Source organism: Barbus barbus (assembly GCF_936440315.1).
Source record: "Barbus barbus genome assembly, chromosome: 5".
NCBI lineage: Eukaryota > Metazoa > Chordata > Actinopteri > Cypriniformes > Cyprinidae > Barbus > Barbus barbus.
Window position 1 is genome coordinate 14782196 of NC_136733.1, and position 22922 is coordinate 14805117.

A 22922-nucleotide genomic window follows, 5' to 3' on the forward strand; every position below is an offset into this window, starting at 1 on the left:
CATATAAAAACAACATTATTTTAAAAAGCTTTTCAAATAAAATTACTCATGATTGAAAAATATTATTGACTTTTTTATGTTATGTAAAGAATATCCAGTTGTTTTCCACAAAACCTTTTATTTAGAACCTGCATGCGCTTTTGTATGGAGAGATGTTTAACATCCCACAGAGCAATACTGCTGAGAAGCCGTATTGCTTTTTTACTACTCTTTTTTTTTTTTTTTAAACGGCCTGGCAAAGGATGAATGACCTGTGTCATAAACAGTGACATGTAAAACTAGTCTTGCATATTTAGTTCACTCCAAAATGGGCCAGTAATATTTGCACACTGTCACTTAACTTCTGCTACTTGAGTAAGGATCATTATGAAAATAATATTATCCACAGAAGAGGTGCAGATTTTGCAATAAATAATTAAAATAAATAAATATATACAGGTGCTGGTCATAAAATTAGAATATCATGAAAAAGTTGATTTATTTCAGTAATACCATTCAAAAAGTGAAACTTATATATTAGATTCATTCATTACACACAGACTGATATATTTCAAATGTTTATTTCCTTTAATTTTGATGATTATAACTGACAACTAATGAAAGTCCCAAATTCAGTATCTCAGAAAATTAGAATATTGTGAAAATGTTGAATATTGAAGACCCCTGGTGCCACACTCTAATCAGCTAATTAACTCAAAACACCTGCAAAAGCCTTTAAATGGTCTCTCAGGCTGTGTCCAAATTCAGGGTCTGCATCCTTCGGAGTACTCATTTGAAGGATGTTACGTCACAGCGCCGCGACGAAGGCTGTCCAAATTCGTAGGATCCTTCAAATGCGGCCCACAAATACGTCCTCCTTTTCCCCGAATTGGAAGGATGGGTGTGGTGGATCCTTTCCCGTCCTACCTATCCCATAATTCTTTTCGGCAGAGCGTAATGGCGGACGAAGCGAGCGGTAGCGGAGTGGGAGAGGAGTTTCTCTGACAAAACAAGCTAAAGTTTATGCTTCGGCTCAATGAATTTGTAGGAGAAATTAGTAGAATACTTAAAAACAAATAAAAATAGGCTATAATGGCTTACCTGGATGTGACTGTCTTGTAGTCTGATATAAAAAAACTCTCCGGCAACGAGCAAAGAAAGTATTTAATTTATTTAATTGCTTTATTTCTTCCAAAAGAATTAAAATGAGGAGAATAACTCTTTGTTTGTCCATTTTCCCGCTTCTTGCTTGGCGCTGTCACGGTTGCTAGGCGACAGGATATGAGCAACGGGTAAGGGAGGGAACTGAAAGAAGGGTAGGCTGTCCAAATTCACAAACACCGACTTCCGGGTTTTGCGGACGTCGGAGGATCCCTCCTCCTTCAACCGGGTAGGAAGGATCCTAAGGAGGATGCAGACCCTGAATTTGGACACAGCCTCAGTCTAGTTCTGTAGGCTACACAATCATGGGGAAGACTGCTGACTTGACAGTTGTCCAAAAGATGACCATTGACACCTTGCACAAGGAGGGCAAGACACAAAAGGTCATTGCTATCTCAACTGGGTCAATTGTGATCTCTATTTGAAAAAATCATGATTCTCAATCAATTCAGAAGTGAGGGAGACAGAAATGTCAAATTTCTATTTGTCTAATTTACAGGTATTATTATGATTATTATTATTATTTATTAATTATTACCTCTTGCTTTTAATTGGCTCAGAAATCAAATACACTGCTGGACAATAACCAATAATTTATAGTATTTTTCCTGTATTTTCCTAATGACCCCCCCCCCCCCCCCCCATTTTTATCACAGAATAAGGCAGAATATATATTATATAGCCTAGTAGCCTAGTGTAATAAATGCTATCAATTAGCACTGCATTATTCAGAATCAGATGTTTTTTTATTACCTGGAGATGACTTGAAAAACACACATAAAGCATACTGTCGCAATCATGTGTTTACTGTCTTCGTGTTTCTTTTTATTAAGCTTAGTTACAGTAGAGATAGCTTTGGCTACTGCGAAAGCTGGATTCCTGCACGTCGTGACTTGTAAGTTAGTACTTCAATGAGGCCGTTTCGGACTTTCTGTGCGAGAGTGCCATCCGGCTTCGCACTGCATGAGAGTGTTTATTTCTTGTTCCTGACCACATCACCATCTTTACTGGATGTTTTTAGAGAATATTTGCATTTATTCACATGCGATTGGATTAGTTACTCATATGCTGGACTGTCATGATTTAGCTAGTGCAGGACACTACTGAATGATAAGCATCAGAGGGGATTTAGAAGTGGGTTTACAGAATGCCCACTAATAACGTAGTGGGTAGGCCTATACGTCGTATACCTCTATATACCCTCCACTACACCACTATTAATACATTTATGAAAGACTATTTTCTTAATCATACGCTCAGTGAAAAAAAAAAAAACATTCTACGGTTGCTTAGCTTTGGTTGTACAATTTATCTCTTACAGTTTTCTTAATTGGTTTGACACATTTCTCCAAACTCAGGTCACTGTTCTCAAAACAGTTAAAACAGTGATCTGAACACTTTGTAATTGTCCTAAACATTTATTTCATACATATTACAAATCACGCAAAAAAATAAAAAAAATAAAAAAATCTCAAAGCAATGTGCACAAAACTCTCAAATGCTTTCATAATAGTTAATACAACCAACCAATACTTTAAAATATCTGAAAAAAGGTTTTACACAAATCACAAACATTTATGTACCATTTGTCCAAACACAACAAACAAAACTTGTCAAATCAACATGTTGTTTTTCCTAATTGTTTAATAATAAAAGGGAAGGTATACAAAGAGCAAGAACGAATATGCAAAAATAATTATTATAATAATAAAATAAAAAATAAAAATATAGTAAATAAAAATGGGGGTGTTAAGAAAGAGGTGTAAGTCTAAAAGGCAGTGGAGTGGGTAGAGAAAGGGGTGTAATTAGAGAGAAGAAGAAGTGTGGAACAAGTAGAAAGAGATGAGCAGAGAGGAAGATGTGAGAAAAGAGGAGAGGAGAAGGAGAGGGAGAAGAGATGTGTAGAGAGGAGGGTGCAGGTGTAGTGGAAAGAGCAACGTAAGAAGACATTGACAGCAGGGTGGAAGGAGAAGTAGAAGGTACAGACAAATTTCAAATAAAATCAGAATTACCTTAATTGACCATGTTAGAAATCAAGGCCTCTCCTTTAGAGAAGTTTTGTTCTATTATTTTTGATGGTACACATTTTTAGTCCTCCTAGGACAACTTCTGTTATTTACTGTATATGTCCAAACATTTTTTTTCAGAATTGACTTTTGAGATCATTCAGGTGGACAATCAAGATTATTGTGAATGAAACAGGAGCATTGTTGACATGGTCCAGAATAACAACACCAGCCACATAGGAAGAGGCCTGTGGAGATGTTGAGACAGGAGCTGATCAAGCATGAATTCAATCTTCTCACATTTTTCCCCCTATGATGCAAGCGCAGCAAATATGTAGTGTAGATAAAATGCAATGGAATTCTCTTCCAGCTGCAAATGAAAGGCAAGATCAATGATTCAGGATAATTCATTTATACTACAAACACACATATGTGTGTGTATACAGGTACATCTAAAAAAAAAATAGAATATCATGAAAAAGGTCAATAGTTTTTGTCACTCATTTCAGAAAGTGAAACCCATATATTATATAGATTCATTACACATAGAGTGAAATATTTCAAGCCTTTATTTCTTGAAATTTTGATTATTATGGCTTACAGACAACGAAAACCCAAAATTCAGTGTCTCAGAAAATTTGAATATTACATAAGATCAATAAAAAAGGATCAGAATCCAGTTTTCAGAAATGTCAGGCTTCTTAAAAGTATGTTCATTTCTATGCACTCAATACTTGGTTGGGCCTCCTTTTGCATGAATTACTGCATCAATGCGGCGTGGCATGGAGGCAATCAGCCTGTGGCACTGCTCAGGTGTAATGGAAGCCCAGGTTGCTTTGATAGCGGCCTTCAGGTCATCTGCATTGTTGGGTCTGGTGTCTCTCATCTTCCTCTTGACAATACCCCATAGATTCTGTATGGGGTTCAGGTCAGGTGAGTCTGCTGGCCAATCAAGCCCAGTAACACCATGGTCATTGAACCAGCTTTTGGTACCTTTGGCAGTGTGGGCAGGTGACAAGTCCTGCTGGAAAATGAAATCAGCATCTCCATAAAGCTTGTCAGCAGAAGGAAGCATTAAGTACTTTAAAATTTCCTGGTAGATGGCTGCGTTGACTGTGGACTTCAGAAAACACAGTGGACCAACACCAGCATATGACATGGCAGCCCAAATCATCACTGACTGTGGAAACTTCACACTAGACTTCAAGCAACATGGATTCTGTGCCTCTCCACTCTTCCTCCAGACTCTGGGACCTTGATTTCCAAATGAAATGCAAAATTTACTTTCATCTGAAAAGAGGACTTCGGACCACTGAGCAACAGTCCAGATCTTTTTCTCCACAGCCCAGGTAAGACGCCTCTGATGTTGTCTCTGGTGCAGAAGTGGCTTGGTAGACCTTTTCCTGAAGACGTCTGAGCGTGGTGACTCTTGATGCACTGACTCCAGCATCAGTCCACTCCTTGTGAAGCTCTCCCAAGTGTTTAAATCAGCTTTGCTTGACAGTATTCTCAAGCTTGCAGTCATCCCTGTTGCTTGTGCACCTTTTCCTATCCAAATTCTTCCTTCCAGTCAACTTTGCATTAAATATGATTTGATACAGCACTCTGTAAACAGCCACACCTTTCAGTAATGACCCTCTGTGACTTACCCTCTCTCTGGAGGGTGTCAGTGTTCGTCTTCTGGATCATTGCCAAGTCAGCAGTCTTCCCCATTATTGTGGTTTCAAAGAACAAGAGAGAATTTATACTGTAGGGATGGTCATTAATTGAAACTCAAATGTAAATATTCATATTATTTTGAGATATTGATTTTTGACTTTTATGAGCTGTAAGCTCTAATCATCAAAAACAACAACAACAAAACTAACTTTTGAAATGTTTTACTTTACATGTAATGAATCTTAAATATATGAACGTTTCACTTTTTGAAATAAGTTACAAGAAAAAATGAACTTTTTCACGATATTCAAATTTTTTGAGATGCACCTGTGTAAAGTGGTTGCCTAAATTATTAGAACGCTAGTATTTTCACCATCTAAAAAAAATAAATATATATATATATATATATATATACACCACTGTGCCAAGACTGAGCTGTTGTTATCAGAAATGTTTGTTTGCAGTTCTTGTTGCTAAAGATAGCACAAACAGATTTTAAGTTTAAAGGTGCAATTAGTTATTTCCCCATGGGTGATAGCAGGTGCTGGATAACAATTTTTATTTTGTTTAGATATACACAATATATATAAAACAAAACTCCCTGTTGAGGAATTGCAATAAACATGTATTTTCAGAAGCATATTTGTACATCTACAGCTGAATGTGTTTTATAATCAATAGAGAACATACCTGTGGGTTTGATTTTTATATTTACTTTTAATAAATGCATTACGTGAAAAAATTGCAGTGCTTCATTTTGCAGTAAAGTTGAATTGTTTGGTTGAGGTAATTTTGTATTTGGATGACTGTGCTAATTGTTTTGAGAACAAGTACATTGCATTGGAGAAAAGTGCCAAATCGACTGAGAAAAACTGTAATAAATGCTTTAAAGTTCACCACCTTTCCATTCAAGTGCATTCAACAAGCTTTTAGTGGAGCTCTTAAGCTCTTAGTATGAATAAATAAAGATGTACTTAAATGTATTTGATGTAGGCTATGTATACTTAGAATGATAAGTATAGGATAATAAACTAATTACTATAGGTACATTTTGTTCTGGCTCATTGTGCAATACATATGTCTTTAATCATTTTTGGTCTTTCAATTTCATTATTATAGTCAAAAACTTATGTCCCTAGAGTAATCAGCTACTGAAGGTGTTGTCATTCTTAGAAATATAAAAAGAAAAGTAATGCTAAATTACCTATATTCCTCTATTCCAAAACCTAGTGCTGTAAATGAGAGAAGCATTAGCCTCCCTCATGTTACATTCTTAAAAATAAAGTTGCTTCACAATGCCATAGAAGAACCTTTTTGTCTAAATGGTTCCATAAAGAACCTTTAATATCTGAAGAACCTTTCTGTTTCACAAAAGGTTCTTTGAGGCAAAAGAAGGTTCTCCAGATTATAAAAAGGTAAGAAAGAGATGGTTCTTTAAATAACCTTTGACTGAATGGTTCTTTGTGGGACCAAAAATGGTTCTTCTATCTGTGAAGAACCTTTTAAACACCTTTTTTTTTTTTTATGAGTGTACCAAAAACTAGGGCTGCCCTCGACTTAAGATTTTTTTGGACGACTAGTTGTCGTTCATTTTAAACGATTTGTCGACTAATCGCATTTTTATATTAATAAACCGTATAATTCATCATATTTAGCCTTTGATTGCCTATAGGCTATCAGCATTCAAGCACACACATAAAGCTTGTCATAGTGCACAGGCAGAAGTAATGATTATGAATATGTCAGGAAAAAAAAACAGCAAGAAGACTGCCTTAATGTAATAATATTTCATTGATAAACTAGTGTTTTCTGTATTTTTGGCTACAGTGATGAAGTCGAGGACACTGACTTGTCATTTCCACAGTGGACGTGCACGTTCATACAGATAACATAATCTATTTGTTTTCCATTTGAATTGGTTAATTTAAAAGACATTTTCTATAGATACATTTTTCATGTCTGTGAGGCAAGCACAGACTTTCGGTTTTCTCTTTTCTTTTAAGTAGCAGCCATGTAATGTTACTGCTACTTACATGTTTCAGATGATAAGCTACATTTGAGGTCGATGATTGAAACAATTGTTTAGATGTTCTGACCAATGTACTGTAATTACGACATAGACCAGCTGTTAATGATCTGTCCGGGAACACTATCTGACTTCGCCACTTTTTGTGCTTTTTTTTCTTCTGTGATTAAGCGACTATTGAAATTTTTACCTACTAAGCCTCTTCTGGTTGAACAGATAGTCAACTGTTAGGAGCAGCCCTACCTAAAACATTTCTATTTACCTTAAAATCTGGCCATTCGAATCATATTATGTATGTCAAGTTAAGTGTTTTTCTAAAAAAGTAATATTAAATAATTAAATAATGATACTCCTCAGAAAGTGTTTTCCTAATAGAGTTAGATGCCCTTTACAGCTGAGAACTTATTAGTACTCATGTGGCACCACATTAGCCAGCAGTATCTGGTACCAGGGGAACAAGACTGAGTAAGCTAACAGAAAGACCAAGATTTTCCAAAACAACACTATAGAGTAACAATGAGAGTCCTCTAAGTCAGTTTACTTTCTTCTTTATCTCAGGAGAAATAAAGAATAATTATCCACCTCTTATCACTGCAGCCTGTCATATCTGATCTACCTGACATTTCCACTGACAACAGATAAAAAAAATGAAAGGAATCTTTGGAATTGACAGTTGACTTCTTTATAGTCCTCATGTCCCCTTTGTCCGCAAACTTTTGTACTATTAGAGGCATGCATATAAATCAAAAGTGTATCATCAATCATGCAAAGCTCTTTGGGGTGAATTCAGCATGCTACCTTAATCTGTGAACCATGCAGATCTGAACTGAAAATGTACTTTAAATTCTGGTATAAACAGGAATTGAAATTTTATGTAAGGAATTAAAAGCAATTAAAATTTACAGACCATGTAAAATTTGAATGTTGACTTGATAGCCTTGTTTTATTGACCATGGATGGATGGATAGCCTTAGAAATGTGAAATTAATGCATATTTATTTGATCTATTTCATCATATTTAACAAAATAACTTTTGTAGACCAGGGTGGAAGAACATCCCAGAATGTCATGGACTTATTTGAATTAAAAAGGAGCTAATTCTGACTTTTAAAACTATATACAGCTCATTGTTTGTGTGTGGTTAGTGAATACTTTTCTTTTTTTCTACCATACACACCCACAAAATTGCAGGTTGTTGTAAACTAGTCCTAGTATTGTCTTCCAAAACTGTAGCTGCAAGAAACGTGTTCCTTTTTTCTTTGACACTGCAATGAATATTCTTATATTATCCTATATTATGAACACTATATTTACTCATTCTTCAAGACCTTCATAAACTCTCTAGAGAAATATCTTTTATGGATGTCCCTTTCTGCACGAAGGAAATGATGAAGATTTCCACTTGGGAGTAGTCATTGATTTGATGTTATCTCACTGCTTCAGCCTAGCCGCTTACAAATCCCTACTATGAAAACACACTTCCAACAATGAACGCTTTGTGCAATATCATCAGTCTATTTTTAAATCCTACTAAATCATGTCCTTTCAGCTGGAACTGTCAACATAACTCAGCATAAATGTGCTCAATGTTCTTTTGCTTGTCACTATATCGTCAGTTCTTCTCAACACCGATCCTATTAACTTGACTTAGTTTTATAAATCAGTGCTGGCATAATTCATTAGCCCTCCCTTTTTCTGTCCTCTCCATCATTAGATGCAGAAATCACAGTGAGAACATGTCTGCCTGAGCACATCTTTATAAAGCTATTCATTATTTACAGGTAAACGGTGACAAGACAACACTTCTTTTGCATGGCCAGACTCTCTATCTCAGTCGACAGCTCAATACAGTGTGTCTGCAAAACTGTCAGGAAACTCTAGAGTGATTGAAGATTTCTATCTGATCTGTCTACCTTTAAGTCTTAAAGTAGCTGCTGCAGTAACCACATAAATTGTACGTTGTGCTTAATTCAGGCTCTTTGACAGGGGGTTCGTGGTGATGCCACAGGGGGCCCGCCAATTATTTTTCGATCTCAATCCCAATTGTAAGTCGCTTTGGATAAAAGCGTCTGCCAAATGACTAAATGTAAATGTCAATGTAAATCTCAAACATTTTTTTTTAAATAATGCAAAAATATGAAATAGACAGAAGTGTAAAAAGTACTCAAACATTTTACTCAATTAAAAGTACAAGTATCTGGCCAAAAGCATACGTGAGTAAAAGTAAAAAAAGTACCACTTTAAATAAAAATTTCTGACAGACATACAGAAGTTTGTTTAATGGGAGAAAATGAAACAAAATGCAATGGCACAGGTCAAACACATATGTAGTGCAGTGATAACAATTCAAATGCAGCACAGCGGAACACCCACACACACACTCACACACACACTCACAAAATTGCAGGGAAAGGGATTAAATGGAAACTCCATCCTTTACACCCTCATGCCATCCCATATATATACTGTATACAATATACATACATATATATATATATATATATATATATATACAGTATACATATATATATATATATATATATATATATACAGTATACATACATATATATATATATATATATATATATATATATATATATATATATATGAATGAATAAATGAATGACTGAATGATGCATTTATATAGTGCTTTATTGTCTATTGCTGCATACCCAAAGCGCTTTACAATTATGAGGTCTCTCCTCAACCACCACCAGTGTGCAGCATTCACCTGGATGATGTGACGGCAGCCAAAGAACAACGGTGCGAGTGCGCTCACCACACACCAGCTACATATATAAATATATGACTTTTATTTATCAGATGAATACAAACTAAGATCTAAATCATCTAAACTAAATCATCTATCTTCTTATAAGACAAGTATTGGACATCCAAAAATGACACTTCAAAAACTACACAAAGTGAATATGACAGTAACTCATAAAGCCCCTTTTAATGAATCAATATTTTTAACTTGACCGTCATGTACACTTTATGTTGTTTCTGAAGTGGTCCTGTCCCCTTGCATTACACAGACTCTTCTTTGCTTGTGTTCATATGAAGAAAGAAAGTCATAAACATCTGGGACGACATGAGAATTTAGATTTTTGGGTGAACTATCACTTTTAATAACAATGTCATGCAATGTTTGAGTTAGAAACATATTCCAGACAGAATGCAAGAATGGGTTGAATTATTGAGGAGAGTCATAGAATTAAAACATACAACATTAACGTTTTGAAAGGCCACTTTTTTTGTGTTGTCTACGTCACTGTCTAAGGATAATTAATCTTTTAATTGTTTATTTGAGACATTTTTATTTGGGCTTTTTCTCAGAAAATATTGCTACATAATTATTATATATTATATTATATATATATCATATATATGAGCTCAGAAAACACAATGGACCAACACCAGCAGATGACATGGCACCCCAAACCATCAATGACTGTGGAAACTTTACACTGGACCTCAAGCAACGTGGATTATGTGCCTCTCCTCTCTTCCTCCAGACTCTGGGACCTTGATTTCCAAAGGAAATGCAAAATTTACTTTCATCAGAGAACATAACTTTGGACCACTCAGCAGCAGTCCAGTCAAGACGCTTCTGACGCTGTCTCTTGTTCAAGAGTGGCTTGACACAAGGAATGAGACAGCTGAAACCCATGTCTTGCATACGTCTGTGCGTGGTGGTTCTTGAAGCACTGACTCCAGCTGCAGTCCACTCTTTGTGAATCTCCCCCACATTTTTGAATGTTTTTTTTTTTCACAATCCTCTCCAGGGTGCGGTTATCCTTATTGCTTGTACACTTTTTTCTACCACATCTTGTCCTTCCCTTCGCCCCTCTATTAATATGCTTGGACACAGAGCTCTGTGAACAGCAGGCCTCTTTAGCAATGACCCTTTGTGTGTTGCCCTCCTTGTGCAAGGTGTCAATGGTCATCTTTTGGACAACTGTCAAGTCAGCAGTCTTCCCCATGATTGTGTAGCCTACAGAACTAGACTGAGAGACCATTTAAAGGCTTTTGCAGATGTTTTGAGTTAATTAGCTGATTAGAGTGTGGCACCAGGGGTCTTCAATATTGAACATTTTCACAATATTCTAATTTTCTGAGATACTGAATTTGGGACTTTCATTAGTTGTCAGTTATAATCGTCAAAATTAAAGGAAATAAACATTTGAAATATATCAGTCTGTTTGTAATGAATGGATCTAATATACTATATAGTTTCACTTTTTGAATGGTATTACTGAAATAAATCAACTTTTTCATGATATTCTGATTTTATGACCAGCACCTGTAGGTGTCATGGTACTACTGTGTGGAGTCGAGGAATGCAGAGACGAGCAAGAGTCACAAAGAACGGAATTTATTAATCCAAACAAGGGGTAACACAGAGCAACCAGGAATACCCGTGTGGCACATTGACTACACCGGACAAAGGAATCACAAGACAGACCATACTTTAAATAAAAGACTAAACGAGGGTAATTGACGAGACACACCTGAACTAAATGAACACATTTAAACATGGGAGAAACTGGATCACGGGGAGCATTTGGGGACAGAAAACACAACAAAACAGGTCCAGGGGTGTAACATATTGCCCTCCTCCCGGAAGGCTTGTCCTCACGCCGCAGGAACAACAGAGGGAAGAACGGGTGGGAACTTGACAAGAGGCTCGGGAGGAGGACGGACACCCAGGAGGGGGCCAGCAGACAGAGTCCAGGGAGGTGATGAAGGAGGGAGGAGCCAGGGAAGGGACTTGGAGCAGGCGGAGCCAGGTGGGACCCAGGCCACAGCCGTAAAGGCAACCCACGGTGGAGCCGACGGAGGGAGGAGCTGGAGTGACAGAGGACCGAGGAGGAGCCGAAGGGAAGGAGGAGCCTGACATAGCCGGAGGGATGAGGCACAGCCAGAGGAGTGGAGCCCCGAGGCGATGGATGGACGACGACAGACCAAGGATGAGCCGGAGGGACGAGGGAACCTGGCGGAGCCAGTAGACTGACGGGCCACGGCAGGGAGGAGGGAGCTAGGAGCCATAGTGGAGCCACTGGGTCGACAGGCCAAGTCGGAGTCCGGGATTCAAAGGCTGGAGGTGGAGGCAAGGGGTTCTCCAGCCACGCCGACGATGGAGACTGGCAGACCCGCAGTGCTTGCCCGGACAAATGGTGGGCTGAGGGTGAGCAGAGCAGCTGCCAGATGTCAGCAGTGGAGGAGACAGGAGCAGGAGGGTGGGTAGGCATTTTTGAGCCTCCGGGCTCTCGGGGCTTCAATCAGGAGCAACGGTCCTCCATAGACCAAACATGGGAACGGAAGCCCTCTATGTGTTGGACTCAGGGACACGAGCCCTCTCGGGGCTGGAGTCGGGAATGGGAGCCCTCTCTGGGCCAAACTCAGGAACAGAAGTCCTCTCTGGGCCGATCTTGGGAACGGAAGCCCTCTCGGGGCTGGACTTAGGGACAGAAGCCCTCTCTGGTCTGACCTCGGGAACAGAGTCTCTTTCTGGGCTGGACGGGGAAACAGGAGCCCTCTCTGGGCTTGACTTGGGATCTGTGGCCCTCCCTGGGCCAGATGTGGGAATAGCAGCCCTCTCTAGGCTTGACGTGGGGACAGGACGAAGGCGGGAGGAGAGGGGGCAGGTCGGAATATACATCCACAAACTCTCCTTCAGAGTTCCACAGTTCCAGGTCCACTATCAGCTCATCCTCAGCCATGGTGCAGTGGGCGGAGCTCCTCTCCTCGCTCTTACTGTCCATGGCTTTTTCCCTCGTGGCGGGCATTATAGACGGCTCTTCTCGTCGGTCGTGGCGGGCTCCGGCTCTCCGTCATCGGTGGGCTCGGGCTTGGACTCCGCACAGCGGGGAGATGGTGGGCTGGGCTCTGGGTCTGGCTGTGCTCTGGATAGGGGATAGACGTTCTCCAGACACCGGATGATAGCCTCCCTCCAGCTCATTCCAGTCTTCTGGGCTGGTCTTGTATTTAAGGTCTTCTCAACCTTAAAAACAAAACGTTGGAATATCCAGGAAGATTGTAACATTCTTTCAAATCCTGAAATGACATTAGACCCTGATTACAGTATTTATAAAATTTGCCCAAAAACAAACACACATTGATCAGACCACGGATTGACGACAAAGGGCTTTTCCTCAGATTGTATATTATGATTATTCCAAATTACAGATTCTGTTGTAAATTTGCTAGAACATTCCATAAATTTACAAATGTTGTACCAGGTTTTAAGAGAGTTACCCCTCATTTTATTATCAAACTTAGAAAGCTTTCTTAGATAGACCAGTAAACAACATATCTTGTAGTCTATGTGGAAGTACAGCAGATGCTTCTATGTTACGCCAAGCAATCTCAGAGTTGACCTCCAACAAAGTCTTAAAACAGTGTAGCCGACATGCCCAGAAATATAGTTGAACATTAGGGAGTGTTAAACCTTCTTTGGCAGGACTTCTCTGTTTTAAGTTTAATTCTTGAACGCTTGCTGTTCCATATGAATTTAGTTATAATGGAGTTAATTTCTTTGAAAAAGGTTTTATAAGGAGAAAGAGGAATCATAGAAAATAAAATTAAAAAGTATACAAAGAACATTCATTTTAACGATTGCAGTCCTTCCTTGCAAGGAAAGTAATAACGCATCTCATCTCTCAAGGTCTTGTCTAATATTATGAATTAAGGAACTATAATTTTGCTTGAGGGAAGGATCTGAATTCCTAAATATGTGAATGCATTACTGGCTGGAATTAAGGAGGGCGACATAATATCATATTTGAATGTATTAGGAACAATACTATTTATAATTACTTTACAGTTATTCTGTTTTGTTGTGACATCTTCTGAAACTGCCATTACAAACACATTTTGGAATTTTGGCATCAGATATAGATACAGTAATACCATGGTACTTTTACTATGGCACTGAATGATAAATATATTAATTAATGTCTGAAGAAGACAATAAAGTATAGTGGTGCTTTTTGGTATAGTGTATAGTTGCTGTATGGTTTAATTATTACAAAACACTTTCTGCCTCCAAAAGACATCCTCTCTACAGCAGCCAAAATAATCAACATACTTGATGAGACAATGGCACTATTCCCAGCTACCATTCCAAAGCTGTTTGCAAGTTCTATAATTTCTGTTGGGCCAAAAGTCTGGGCATTTCAAGAGGTTGTTAAATTAAATTGGCTCTCTTAAGACAACTGAAGACAATGAACATGATGACAGATGTAGAATGTTACAGGCCTTTATTTTTGTGTATTACAATATAAATATCTCTTTTTATATAAGTAAATTGAATGGTGGATGTTTCTGGTCTGAGTTGTGAGCTACTTTATGGCTACATTGTAAAATCTCCAGATTTCATTGCAAAAACCCTTCTAATAATTTACCGTAAACAATACGGTGGCCACATTTTTTCAAGGAGGTTGAAAGAGCAGCTGAGCTGACCCTGCGAGGTGCAGCCAAAGGCCAGTTCCACAGACTGATGCGGAGTGAGATGGACATTGGTAACGACATGGCAACGATGCCAGGTGGGTCTCTCATCTGACCTGCCGTACATGAAAAGCCAATTGTGCAGAGCCACAGAATTTCAAAGTTACCCAGGATGAAAATGTCAGCATGCCTTCATTTTAACCATGATAAGGCTTTTCATGTATATTTAATAATTCTGCACTACCAATGAGGTTTTTGCACATCAGAGGTTAACTAATTTGTGCGGAGAGTTTGTAAGGTTTGAAGTTTGATGGCACATGGTCTATTATTATACAGTGTGGTCGTTTTATTGTCATGAATTTAAACATTTTAAACTTTTAAACTTTTTTTTTTGTCTTTTCTGTAAAGCAGAATGCCTGTCACATTTGTTTTTATTGATATCTCAATAATATTGAATTGACTCAAATGCAGTACATTAAAATTCTTCATTTGTGCCACAAAAAGCACACATTCCCTACATTCCCACTATAATCATTATTTTCGGTTAATGGTGCAACTGAAGAGCAATCCAACAGAGAATGCCTGTTGCGCTTTAGCAGTGGAATTGTAGGCTTTGAGATAATATTGCCCTGAGCACAAACTGAATTTGAATAAATCAAGCAGTTGGCTTCAGCTAGAAGGTCTCTGCCAGCCAGTGCTTCTATAGTTAACTAAAAACTTTTTTGGCTAATAAAATATACTTACATGAAATAGAAATTATGATAATTTCAGCTATTTTATATGGCAACATTTCTTTCTTTATAATGCTTAACCTTATTTAAATAAATAAATAAATATTATGAAAAATATCTAAAAAATTAAAAAAGTAAAAAACTGTCAATAAATTAAAATTGTCAATAAAAACTATAACAATAACTCTGCAGACGTGCTTGAGCAATAGCAACAACATAATGACAAAAGATTAGTTAATTTGTTGTAATTCTATGCCACTGGAAGTCAATCTATGAATCTATCAATGAAGGTTGATATATCATATCAAATGACCTGCACCATTATCAAACAGTAGCAATGCATCTGGGAAGGGAGGGACTTCAACTGCTGTTTAGCCAGTAAGATTAGCCTATTTAAACTTATAAACATTACAATGTCAATAAGTCAATCTTTGTATGTCAATTGAAAGCAATCGGTTACCATACACATAAGGGAACTTCATACTTGAAACTGTGGCAGAGACTGTAATTTCATGTCATGGAGGATAACTTCCAGTTTGATATATTGTTACTTCTTTATAAGAAACATAGTCTCGAATTATGTAATTATTTTCAGGAAATTCAAACAATAAATGGCATTTTGTAGCTCTTCCATGTGGCGTGACAGATTGCTGTATAAACGTTTCAGTTCAAATGGTAGCGTTGTGTGCAAGTGATCGCGATCATCCCTTCCTATTTACTGCAAGTTTTAACGATTATGTTTAAAATTAAATAGTAATTAAAATGAAGTTTTGGCTCTGTTGTTATGTAAAAGCAGATCTATATCTATAGATCTATATCTGTTATCTATAGAGCAGTGGTCGGCAACAGGCGGCCGTGGGCCAAAAGTGGCCCACACCCATAGCCAGATTATTTTGATAGCGGCTGGTTCTGAAATAGATCTGTCATGACAGCAACAGTTACTCACAATCAGAGTATGTGAGCGGAGCGGAGCGCGAGTGGAACGCTGTGATTTTGAATGGAGCGAGGAGCGGAATTTTTAAAAGTCGCTCCATCACCTCAATCAATTAAGGGATTTGTATTAGAAATTTGGCGTTTCCATCATGCATTTCTCTTGCGATACTTCAAAATGTGCATTAAAAGAGAGTGATGGAAAACCAGCTAGTGAGATCGGAGTGGAGCGGAGTGATTATTAAATGCTCGGAGCACGGAGGGGAAATTGTTGACGCTCCACTCCGCTCACATACTCTGTTCGGACACCGCCACACAAATGTGGCTTTTTGTTAATGACTGTTGGAGGATTTTACATAGTTCACTACCAGTTACAAAATACACTGTAACAGTCCGTCACAGGCAATTCTGGTTGCATTTTTCATTAATTAATATCTTAAATTATCATTTGACTATGTTCTGGCCCGCCATCTAGTGGTGGAATTTTTTTGGGGGCCCAATGCCAAATTTACTTGCCGACCCCTGCTATAGAGCATAAGCTGGGGTAGATTTATATCCGTAGGAAAATTTTAATTATAATTGAATTTATTTAAAGAAAGAGCAAGTAAAAAGCAATTTTATGTTTAGTTTTCCCCCTGGTGTATCTAAACCAGTGGTTCTCAAACCTGTCCTGGGGACCCCCAGTCACCACAAATTTTGTATGTCTCTCTCATAGGCCACACCCATTTCAAGTCTTGCAGACTCTACTAATGAGCTGATGAGTTGAATCAGGCGTGTTAAATGAGGGAAGACATACAAAATATGCAGTGGTTTGGGGTCCCCAGGACAGGTTTGAGAACCACTGATCTAAACCATACCATGATGTCAAAAACGAGGTAAGAACCAAACCGTCATGTTTGTGTACAGTTACCCAGGGCCTGAAACTAACTTTTTGCCACACCTGGCCGGTGACGTGATAAAATTTACCAGACAAAATGTTTAACAAAATTTTTAACTCTTTTTTTTGCAAAAACAGGCAGTTATTACTACTAAAATGACTAAACAAATGTTTTTAATTTGTCCTGCTACTGGTGTCTCTATTAAATGCATGTCCCCTCAATTTTACCTATTTATTATAGCCATACAACATTAATTGAAAGCCATTATTTTTTAACATTTAATAGGCTCTGAAATCTATAACAATATATTTAAGTGATTTTAAAACTATCTTCACATAAACTATAAATTGTATGTGCATAAACTATACAGATTAATCTTTATTCAAGCTACAAAAGTTAATCAGCCTCTATAACAGTCCAATGGTTTCTCTTTTTCTTTTGTTCTTTGATTTAGGCTACATCAATGACAGACTTCAGCAGGTTTCACTTTTAAAATCAGCACTGTCTCTTTAAAACCTGATGCACAAGACACAGATCTGACACATATCCGATTTTCTCCCAACTCTTTGCTGTCATTTAAGACTTTATAACTCATTTAAGACTATGTTTACAAGGTAACTCGCCAAAACCATGCATTTTGACATAATTGTGTGTGTTTTCGTCCCGTTGAAGCGCTACTGGTGTGCTGTCTGAAAAAAAGCGGCTCAGCGTATGTGTACAGCCGAATGCGCAGCTTTTCTAGTTAGGCTATGTGTCGTCCATAGACTGTCGGGTTATAAAGAATATTAAAGGGAAAAGTTAATCTTCCGAAATGAAGCAGCAAAATCTTTTCAGGTAAAAGTTATTAGAACCGTGTCTAGGGAAAAGCTGGCCTTCACACTGCTCTGACCTATGTCTGATAAAAAACCTGGACATATCGATGACCTGACCGACCGCTTTGCTCACAAGTGAAAATGTCCATTAGACATCAGCTGATGAGTTGAATCAGGTGTGTCTGATTAGGGAGACAACGAAAACGTGCAGTGTTGGGGTGCCTCCAGGACAGGTTTGGGAACCACTGCATTAGACATTAGACCCACAAGACAAAATTGGCCTTTGTGCAGTACGATTGTGCATAGTCGTGACTCGTGAATATTTTAAACATCTCAAATATTCTCACTTATCTTACTTAACTTATAGCTTACCTGATTGCTTAGATACTGGTGCTTGTGCTTGCTTTTGCTTCCTCTTTGCTAAAGAAATAAGTAGAGGGATGACATTAGATTTGCATTTACCATACCTTAGCCACATCTATAGCCACTTTGATTTAGTATGTCTCAAACAGACATTGGAATAACACAATCATACATAAATAGGCCTAAGCTTACCTAGTCTTCCATCTATACTTGGCGTTTCCCTTTGCTGCAGCTATCAGTGGTTTCTGTTCTTCAATGAATGTCTTGAATTCAGTGCATGACAATTTGAAATTCAATCTGACCTGAAGCTCAGACTTCACCATTGCAACTGACAGTCTGTTTCTTTTATCGGACCAAACATCCTCCATATGACTGAACACTCTTTCTGCATAGGCATTACTGACTGGTATGGAAAAAACAAACGCAACTACTTTCAACAGCTCGGTGGATTCAGTTGCCTTGCTAAAAAAATAGGCCCACTTTCTGTCTGGGGTAAGGTCTGTTGGAATGGTGTGTAAGACCTCATTCAGAATGACTACATCACCATACAGCTTGTCTTCTTCAACAGCCAGGGCCAGTTTTTCCACTAAAACTTCCAACTCTGACCACTGGAGTGACTGTCCTTCATGAAGGCTGAGACAGCCAATGTGTGCAAGAACCTGGTCATTGAAGTCAAATTTATCCTCAAGATACAGCACTGCCTTCTCAAAAAATCTGTCCACCAGGCTCCTGAACTGTTCCTGTTGCTGGGGTAAAAGGCTCCTCAGTATTTGTTTTGCTTTGCTGCCATATAATTTGTCTGTGCGCCTTGCGATCAGCTGACTGCGCAATCGGTTCATCACAGAGTAAACGTCAATCACAGTAGCACTGTCACTCTCGAGCACCCTAATAGATGAATCAAATTCTTGCATCACGTTGTGCATGAATGCAAGGATACATTCAGCTACAGTACAGTCTACATTTTCTGCATCACTTGCACCACACACAAATGTCCAGATGATACTTGGGCAGTCCTCCTTTCCCAGGGATACAAAATAAGACTTTAAAGCTGGCCAACACACTAAAATCCTCTGTATCGCTGGCAGCAAAGACAGCCAGCGTGTGGGAACATGCCTCAGAATCTCCCTGAATTTTGTATTAGTAAATTCACAGAAGTCCTTAAGCAATTCCACTTTTTTAGCAGAACAACTGAATTCACTATACACCTTCAGCACAAAGGCCTCCACGTCACACCCTCCAGCACTAAAGACACGATTAGCTGCTTTGACAGTGTTGTTTATGATGTGACACTTGCAATTGCCCATCACAATTTGTGGGTTAGCTTCTCTGAGTTTCTGAAAAACTGAGTTGTGCCGACCATAATTAACTGATGCGTTATCTGCACCATAGGCACTGATCTGGCTGACTGGAAGTCCATTGTTCTCAGTAATAGACACTATTTGTTTGAATATGGCTTCACTAGATTCGTTGGAGTCGTCGTAAAAGTCTAACAATCCATACTTCACACCATCGGATGCACAGAAATACTGGACTGTGTAGGGAAACAATTTCGTGTGCCCAGAATTGGATGCATCAGAACATACTGCAAAATAGTGCGCTTTCTGCAACTCTGCTGCTAATCTTTGCTGACTAAATGGTGCCAACACATTTTCCACTAAGGCCTCACTTTTAGTTCTGCCACAAGACATTTTAGTTGCAATATCAGACTCACTGAATATTTTTGCACTGACCTTGTTCCCACAGTCAGTTGACAGGTAGCTATGGCCATGTCGCACACCGTGATAGGTAGCTGTTAATTCGGTGACAGTAATTTTGTCCTCTGAGTTTTTTGTAATCATGAATGATGAAATTGCCTTTGTTTGTCTGGTTACTTGAATGCGACTCTGATGTTTCTTAGTTTTAGCATGGTCATCCAAAGCAGTTTTGCCTTCATGTTTAACCAGAATTTTAACTGAGCATACGGAGCAAGTAGCATATAGTGGATCGCCTGGTGTTTGCTTTAGCCATGTGGAGTAATTTTCATTTTTCATCCAGTCATTATTAAAGTAGGTCGAACGTTACATTTTCTTTTTTACTGGCCTGTCAGTCTTTGTTGACACACTGTCATCTTCGTCACCCATGTTAACACTAACAAACGATGTTAACGACGTACACTCTTCTTCACTGCTTCAATTTGCCGCCTGTAGTAACTGGCTAGCTGCCAAGACAGACGCGCTAGATGACGTAGTCTACGTCACGACACACCCGTCCCAGAGCCAATGATAGTGCATTCTACACACAAGAGACACCCTATGAGAGACGCCGACCACTCTGTGCACAATGCATAGGCTATTTCAAGTGAGAAAATAATAAATTGAACATACATATTCACGTAGCCTTTCGAAAACCGGGACATTCAGTGTCCCGGGAGAGTGGATAAATTTCCCGGGACAGGTTATTAAAAAGAAGGACAATCCCGGTAAAACCGGGACAGGTGGCAACCCTACTCTGACCTTATTAGCCCGTTTGTATTCTTTGATTTGATTAGCTCTTGTCGCTTATGACAGAACAGCTAATCACGATCATCTTGTCTTCAGAATAGATTGTTTTATTTGCTTATGTCAGAAACAGTTAATCTCTTTAAAAACTGGCTGTTGTTTTCACTACATTGCATTGTTATATTTTGTAAAAGTAGTACCCGCCAACTGGCGACTGACACCAATTTTAGGCCCTGGTTACACCCCTAATATATACAGTACATACATACATATATACAGTGCCCTCCATAAGTATTGGAACAGTAAAGACAAAATTGCTCTGTTGATTTGCAAATATGATTAAAAGATGAATATGAGACAAAACAACAGAATGTCACATTTTATTATTAGCCGTTTCCACACATGTAAAACAACATATGTTTTACCAAATAAAAAGAACAGCACTTTTAGAGTTCATCCCACTCTTTGAGGTGAGCATAATTATTGGGACAGTTGAACATAAGGCATATATAAAAGATTAAAAGCTATTATTTAGTTGCAGATCCCTTGCGCACAATCACAGCAGTGAGTCTGTGACCCATAGACATCACCAGACTCTTGGTCTCATCCTTTGAAATACTTTTCCCAGCCTTTAATGCAGCCAATTCCAATTGTTGCTTGTTTTGGGGAGTTTCTGACTTTACTCTCCTCTCCAGCTGGTGAAATTCAGGTTCAATCGGATTTAAATCTGGAGATTGACTTGGGCAATCTAAGACTTTCCATTTCTTTGCCCTTATAAATTCCTTGACTGAACTGGCAGGGTGTTTTGGGTCATTGTCCTGATGCAATATGAAGCACTTCCCAATGAATCTGGTGGCATTTTCTTGAATATTGGTAAGCAAGATGGTTTTGTACCCTTCCAAATTCATTCTGCTATTGTCATCATACATTAAGTCATCAGTAAAGTTGAGAGGGCCTGCTCCAGAGGCAGCCATGCATGCCCATGCTACAACACCACCTCCACCATGCTTTACAGATGAAGCTGTATGCTTGGGATCATTGCAGTTCCCTTTTTACTCCACATTTTTGCTTTCCCATCACTTAGATAAAGGTTCATCTTTGTCTCATCGGTCCATAAACACAGTTCCAAAACTCTTCTGGCTCACCTTTGTGCTTTTTTGCAAACTCTAATCTTGCCTTTCTATTTTTGGTGCTGGTCAGAGGTTTGCATCTTGCTGTGTAGCATCTGTAATTCTGTGTCAAAGTCTCCTGAGGACAGTAAATTGTCAGAGCATCACCCCAGCTTTCTGGAAGTTGTTGGTGATTTTACAGACACGTCTTTTAGGATTTATTTTCACAGCTTTTATGATGTGTCTGTCATCAACTACTGTTGTTTTCTCAGCCGATCAGGTCGTTGTTGGTTGCTGGTATCGCTGGTAAGGCTTGTACACTCAACTGTTTGCGAAATGGAGCTTTGTGCTCGTGTATCCTACCTCTCTCATTCGGTACAAAACCAAATATTCCATAATATTTTCATATTTGCGATGTAATGTATCTGAATACTAAACTATTATTTATTATGTAAATTATAGGCTTTGAACTTCAGTCGCATTCCAAGAGTGACAAAGAAGCTGCCGCGGATGTTTATATTTTATTTTTAAAAAGTACCAACTTTAGCAATACTGGAACTGCTGTGTTTTGTGTGCGTGCGCCTGTGTGTGTGTGTGTGTGCGTGTGCGAGTGACGCGATCACTTCAAATGCTTCCTTATAACAGCAGAATCAACTTTAAACACTTATCGTCTTAATAATGCATCACTGTATCTGCTTTTATTTGCGTACACTCACAATGAAAACAAAAATAGGATGTTCTCTATAAAATAAATAAAACAAATAGAATGTTGCTTTCTGCCATTTGAGTTTCCTTTCTGTGAACAAATTAAGCCGGTCACAAAAATTAACTGAAACTCAGCATATATAGGCTGTTACGTGTCGCACTGTTTTTTCCCCTTGTTTATCTGTTAACTAAATCAAATATATTTCAAGAATTTATTCCTTGTATGTATTTATGTACGGCAGATTATTAAATGTAATATAATATTTAGTATTACTACTGTAATACTCTGTTCAAAATAAATGAAAAGAAACTGAGCATTTTGAAACTGATTTTTTTTTTCCTGTTGTACCGAAATCGTATCGAACCGTGACCCCCGAACCGAGCTATGTACCGATCTGTGACATCTGTGTACCGTGCCACCCCTAATATATATATACATACATATATATATATATATATATATATCAATTAAATATATATATATATATATATATATAAATTAAATATATATATATATATATATATATATATATAAATTAAATATATATATATATATATATATATATATATATTAGGGATGCAACAATACAGTTGTGACATCCCTAATATAGCCTATATATACACAGTGCCTTGC

General features: G+C 38.2%; 1 protein-coding gene across 1 annotated transcript in view; it reads right to left on the minus strand.

Annotated features, from left to right (window-relative positions):
* The window catches only part of LOC306869794 (D(2)-like dopamine receptor), a gene marked incomplete at both ends in the record, with an annotated part of 43255 nt that overhangs the window by 14868 nt on the left and 5465 nt on the right, over positions 1-22922 (minus strand). The window lies entirely within an intron of this gene.